Source organism: Apodemus sylvaticus, chromosome 13 (assembly GCF_947179515.1).
Source record: "Apodemus sylvaticus chromosome 13, mApoSyl1.1, whole genome shotgun sequence".
Taxonomy (NCBI): Eukaryota; Metazoa; Chordata; class Mammalia; order Rodentia; family Muridae; genus Apodemus; species Apodemus sylvaticus.
Window position 1 is genome coordinate 23,260,291 of NC_067484.1, and position 6,422 is coordinate 23,266,712.

At 43.2% G+C, this 6,422-nt stretch overlaps 1 long non-coding RNA gene across 1 annotated transcript in view; it reads left to right on the plus strand.

The window, feature by feature from the left end:
* The first annotated feature begins 980 nt into the window (after positions 1–980).
* LOC127663982 (uncharacterized) overlaps positions 981–6,422 on the plus strand; it is a 15,698-nt gene continuing 10,256 nt past the window's right edge. Inside the window, exons 1-2 of the long non-coding RNA XR_007973081.1 lie at positions 981–1,120; positions 2,840–2,949. This is a non-coding gene — a long non-coding RNA (uncharacterized LOC127663982). The remainder of the gene's footprint in view (positions 1,121–2,839; positions 2,950–6,422) is intronic.

Here is a 6,422-nt window from a genome sequence, read left to right on the forward strand (position 1 = left end):
TGTCCTAAGCCGGGCCTCTGTTGTCTGCACTGACCACAACATTCTTTATCTTCCAAGCTCCTGCAGAACAGCTCACCAAGCCTTGAATGCTCAATGGCTTTTCTTACACACCTGAAATATATCCTTAGAAATTAGCCCCTTTCCCTTTAAAACACTTAGAGACCTCTGGTCTCCTCTCTCTCTCTCTCTCTCTCTCTCTCTCTCTCTCTCTCTCTGTGTGTGTGTGTGTGTGTGTGTGTGTGTGTGTGTGTGTGTGTGTGTGTTGAGACAGTTTGAGACAGGGTCTCACTATGTAGGTAGGCCTGGCTGGCCCCAAATTTGCTATGTCACTTTAGACCAGGTTGGCCTAGAACTCAGAGATCAAACCTGCCTCTGCCTCTTAAAAGGCACCACGCCCAGTTCTACTTTTTATTCCTTTATTAAGAAACTGACCCCACCCCCACCCCCCACCCCCAGTCCTGACCTGGGTCCCACAGGGAGGAATTTGAGGTGAACTAGGAGTCACCTGTTCAATTGTACTTCCTCTTGTTTTATGTTTCAAGTTGGGAATTTAATACCCTGGTGCGTGGCTAAAATTATGGCGTGTGTGTTTCCCCGTGCGTATAGTGTAGCTGTGACTGCTCTACTTCCGCTCTGGCTCCCTGGGACCTTGCAGTCTTAGTTCCAGGTGGCTGTGTATGCTCTGCTGCTGAAGGGCTGCTCTGCAGCAGTTCTCTCCCAAACTCTGCTCACAAGAGGGACAAAAAGCCAAGAGACTGTTCATCAACGCCCCAGCATTATCCCTATTTGAAAGAGAACAAACTAGTCTTTGATTTATTGTATTTAAAAAGACAGTGTGAGAAAAATCAAGATGGATTCTGTTATGATTTCTGTGGTTTGGCGATTTAAAAACAAAGAGTAGGCAGGAAGGGCTTCCTTTCTAGCTCAGCCCTGCGGTCTCTCTTCCCTTCCCTTATCTACCAACGTGACACACACACTGGAACCTGCACAGTCTGGGAGCGGCAGCTTGCAGTTCTGAAGAGACAGAACTGTGTGGTTTGAGAAGATGCTCCCTCTTTCAGATGAAAGGAAACAAAGTTATGCTTAGCTGGTGGGCTTCCCCAAACACACACAAAGCATGGTAAGAGACAAACCCTAACCTGGGATGGATGAGTTTACTCAGTAGTTTGGTGTGTCAACAGCAGATCCTGGTAAAGCTAGTTGTTTTCCAGTAGGCTGATGGCTTTGGGTGTGGCCTGGTTTTCTAGTGGCTGTGTGTAGTTGTCCCCTCTTTAACTATGTAAGAACTCTGACATTATAGGGTTGCAGAATTACAAAGTAAACTCAGACTAGCCTGTGGTTTGTAAGTTAAATATAACTCAGTTACCAGAGTCAAATACCTACTGGTGAGAAGGCTTAGAGACAAACTTTGGCTTTACTTTACTGTGTGAGCATTTTACGGGCCCCAGTTCTAGAAACAGGCTCACTATTCCTTGAGGAAAGGTCTCACTGTGTGCCTTTGGTAGGACTAGAACTTGCTGTGTATGAACAAGGCTGACCATGACCTCACAGAGATCCACCTATATCTGCCTCCTGAGAGCCACCACATTCAGTCCTAGTTTTGATTCCTTGATTAGAAGGCCAAGAACCTGGAAACTCCCTTACCATAAAATACAATCATCTAACATATGATACATGTGTATGAATATATATATGTATATACACATACATATATATACATACATATACACACATTCATATATAGAGAGAAATGCAGAAAGGCTTATACTATAACATATAGAATATATACTATTGGCTTCTACCTTACACTTATTGATAATAATAAATTACATTTGTTTATACCATATATCAATAGTGGTTTGAATAAGAATGACAACCCACAGCTGGGCACACCTTTAATTCCAGCACTTGGGAGACAGGAACAGAGAGATCTCTGTGAGTTCGAGGCCAGCCTGGTCTACAGAGCAAGTTCCAAGTCTTGAAAAAACAAACAACTCCACCAGACAACCCAAAAGCAACCTGCCAAAAACTAAACAAACAAACAAAAAAGAATGACCCCAACCGGGGCTGCAGTGGCACACGCCTGTAATCCCAGCACTTTGGGAGGCAGAGGCAGGCGGATTTCTGAGTTGGAGGCCAGCCTGATCTACAGAGTGAGTTCCAGGACAGCCAGGGCTATACAGAGAAACCCTGTCTCGAAAAAACCAAATCCAAAAAAAAAAAAAAAAAAAAAAGAATGACCCCATTGGCATACGTATTTGAATGGTTGGTCACCAGGGAATGACATTATTTGAAAATGATTAAGGGGTGTGACCTTGTTGGAAGAGGAGGACGTATGTCACTTGGGTGGGCTCTGAAGTTTCAAAAGTCAACCCAGATCCCAGCATCTTAGTTAGGGTTTCTATTGCTGTGATGAAATAATATGACCAAAAAACAAGTTAGGGAGAAAAGGGTTTATTGGCTTATGTTTATACATCCTTGTTCATTTTTGAAGGAAGTTCAGGACAGAAACTCACAGAAGGCAGGTATCTGGAGGCCTGAGGATGCTGAGGCCACAGAGGAGTGCTGCTTCCTGGCTTGCTCCTCATGGCTTGCTCAGCCCGCTTTCTTATAGAAGCTGGGCCCTCCAGCCCAGAGGTGGCACCGCCCAGGGGTGGCACCACCCACAACGGCTGGGCCCTCCCCCATCAATCACTAATTAGGAAAATGCCCAACAGACTTGCCTACAGCCTGGTCTTACGAAGGCATTGTCTTAATTGAGGTTTCCTTTTTTTCAGATGGCTTTACCTTGTGCCAAGTTGGCACAAAACTGTTCAACTCACCCAGGTTCTCTCTTCAGGTTGCCTGCATATCCTGATGTAGAACTCTCAGCTCCTTCTCCAGCACCATGTCTTCCTGTGTGCTGCCATGCTTCCTACCATGATGAGAATGGACTGAACCTCTGAAACTGTAAGCAAGCCCCCAGTTAAATGCTTTCTTGTGTGAGTTACCTTAGTCATAGTCTCTCTCTGTGTCTTTTAAAGATTTATTTATGTATTTATTTATTTAATGTATATGAGCATCCTGTCACTGACACACCAGAAGAGGTCATCAGGTTCAATTACAGATGGTTGTGAGCCACCATGTGGTTGCTGGGAATTGAACTCATGACCCCTGGAAGATCAGACAGTACTCTGAAGTGCTGAGCCTGGTCATGGTGTCTCTTCACATCAACAGAACAGTGACTAAGACAACACTGATATAGTATATTATATATTTGGATATAATAGTTATAATAATTTATTGATCATTAATTATGACTTACAGCCAGGCAGTGGTGGTGCACATCTGTAATCCCAGCACTCTGGGAGGCAGAGGCAGACGGATTTCTGAGTTCAAGGCCAGCCTGGTCTACAGAGTGAGTTCCAGGACAGCCAAGGCTATACTGAGAAACCCTGTCTGAAAACCAAATCCAAAAAACAAAAAACAAAAAATTATAACTTATTATATATATTTTTTTTCCATAAATGTGGAGATTGAGAAGTCCCCTGGAGACTCAGGAGACCTAAGATCCAGTTTGAGGTTCTTAGCATCAGAGAGCTGATGGTCTAGAGTCCAGTTAGGCCTTGAAAGCCCTAAGAGCCAAGGGCACTGAGGGTGGGAGGTAGAAGTCCCAGTTGAAGCAGTCTGAGAGTGAATCCAACTCTCTTGCCCTTTTTGTCCTACTCATGTCCTCAGAGGACTGGGTGCTGACCACTCACACTGGGGAAAGCCCTCTGATGTATGCAGTAAGCTAATTCAGCTGTGAATGACTGGCTGTGGAGGAGCCTCAGTGCACTGTTGTTCACCATGCAACCGTGAGGGCCTGAGTCAAATCCTCAGAACCCACGTGAAGGTTACACGCATAGTTCGAATAAACACCTATAATCCTAGCGCCCCTTAGGAAGGTGGGAGATGTGACCAAGCCAGCTCAGTCACTCAACAGGTTCTCCAGGGCAGGAGCAAGAATTAAAAAGAAAAAAGACAATCAGACAACACTGTATGACCCCAGTCAGTCGTGAGGCTGAAGCTGGTTTATTTTTTCCAGTCTGCTTTTATACCATGTACTTGCTTTAAGTACATGCAAAATAATAAGATCAGTTCTGGGTCAAGGAACAAGCAAGGCAATAAACAAAATCCTGTAAACACCTATCAGGAAGACCAAGACTAAAGGAATGCCGCGCCTCAGCTTAGCATTAACTCAAATGTAAATATTCTTAATCTGAGCCTATTTCCTAAATCCTACCCCAAAGTCAGATCCTGCCTTGAGCTTACTTCTTTGTCTTGGCCTGATGTCAAATTTCAGCCAAGTGGCCCCAAAAGCTCTCCACAGAGATGGAGACAGGAAAACCCCTGGAAGCTCCTGGGCCAGCTATCCGACACTGGAGGTTGTCCTCTGACCCACCCTTCCTGACAACAAGCACATGTAGTGCACACACACACACATTCACAATCACATGCTGTAGTGCACACATGCATACATTCACAATCACATGCTGAAGTGCACACATGAACACATTCACAATCACATGCTGAAGTGCACATATTCACAATCACATGCTGTAGTGCAGACATTCACAAGCACATTCTGTAGTGCACACATACACACATTCACATGCTGTAGTGTACACATGCACACATTCACAACCACATGCTATAGTACACATATTCACAATCACATGCTGCAATGCACATATTTACAAGCACATTCTGTAGTGCACACATGCACACATTCATAACCACATGCTATAGTGTGCATGCGCACACAGACACAACCATATGCTGTAGTCCACACATGCATACATTCACAATCACATGCTATAGTGCACACATGCACACATTCATAATCACATGCTGTACTGCACACTTGTAAACATTCACAATCACATTATACTGAACACATGCACACATTCACAATCACATGCTGTAGTACACATATTTACAAGCACATTCTGTAGTGCACACATGCACACATTCACAACCACATGCTATAGTGTACATGTGCACACATTCACAACCACATGCTATAGTCCACACATGCACATTCACAATCACATGCTGTAGTGCACACATACACATATTCACAATCACATGTTATAGTGCACACATGTACACATTCACAATCACATGCTATAGTGAACACATGCACACATTCATAATCACATGCTGTAGTGCACACATTCACAACCACATGCTATAGTCCACACATGGACATTCACAATCACATGCTGTAGTGCACACATACACATATTCACAATCACATGTTATAGTGCACACATGTACACATTCACAATCACATGCTATAGTGAACACATGCACACATTCATAATCACATGCTGTAGTGCACACATTCACATTCACGATCACATACTGTAGTTCACACACACACACACACACACACACACACAATCACCCTAGCTTAAAGTTTACATTGCACCCATTTTCAACTAGCTTCTGTTATTTTTAAATATTTTTTGATATTTCCTTTTAGATTTATTTAATTTTGTGTGTTTGAGTGTGTTGCTTGCATGTATGTCTGTGTACCTTCTATGTGTCTGGTGCCTGAGGAAATGGTAAGTCTCTATGTGGGGTGCTGAGAATTGAACTGGGCTCCTTTGCAAGAACAACTGCTCTGATTCACTGAGCCAACTCTCCAGCCCGGTATTTTTTGGTTTTTCATTTTCTTTTATCCCAGTAGCCTCCTGCTCCTACCGAGGTGTCTTCCCTGCTTACTTCATGCCTTCCCTACCATGAAGACCTGTATCCCTCAGGAAGTGTAAACCAAGATGAAGCCTTTGCTCCTTAACTTGCCTTTGACAGAGTATTTTACCACAATTATGGATTGTGATAAACACCTAGGAAAACACTTGCCTGGGCCGTTTTGTTCTCCTCATTCTCAGTTCTGGTTCTCTCCTTCTAAGTTGATTTGCATTTTTACAAGATCAAACTTGTGATGGTTGGTGCCCTCAGAGTAAGGAGCACAAAGTTTCACTTTAATAAAACATTTGTTTAACAATTACAGCTACTTTCTCCTCACCACATCTGCACCTTCAACCGTATCTGTGTTCCCTTCCTTGCCAAATTACAAATTTAAGAAAAAATATTTTTTCTCCTTTTTATCACTAAACAACTGACTAAAAGCAATAATCAATAAGTATGCCTCAGCTTGGTTGCTATGATGATTTAAATTTTTCCGCACTGAACAAAACCTTTTTAATAAAAATACTTATTTACTTATTTTTATGTGGAACAGTGTTCTGCCTGCATGCATGTATATGCACCACATGTATGCCTGGCACTGATGGAGGCTGAGAGGGCACTGGATTTTCTAGAACTAAAGTTACAGATGGCTTTATGCTACCACATAGGTGTTAGGAACTGAACCCAGGTCTTCTAGAAGGGCA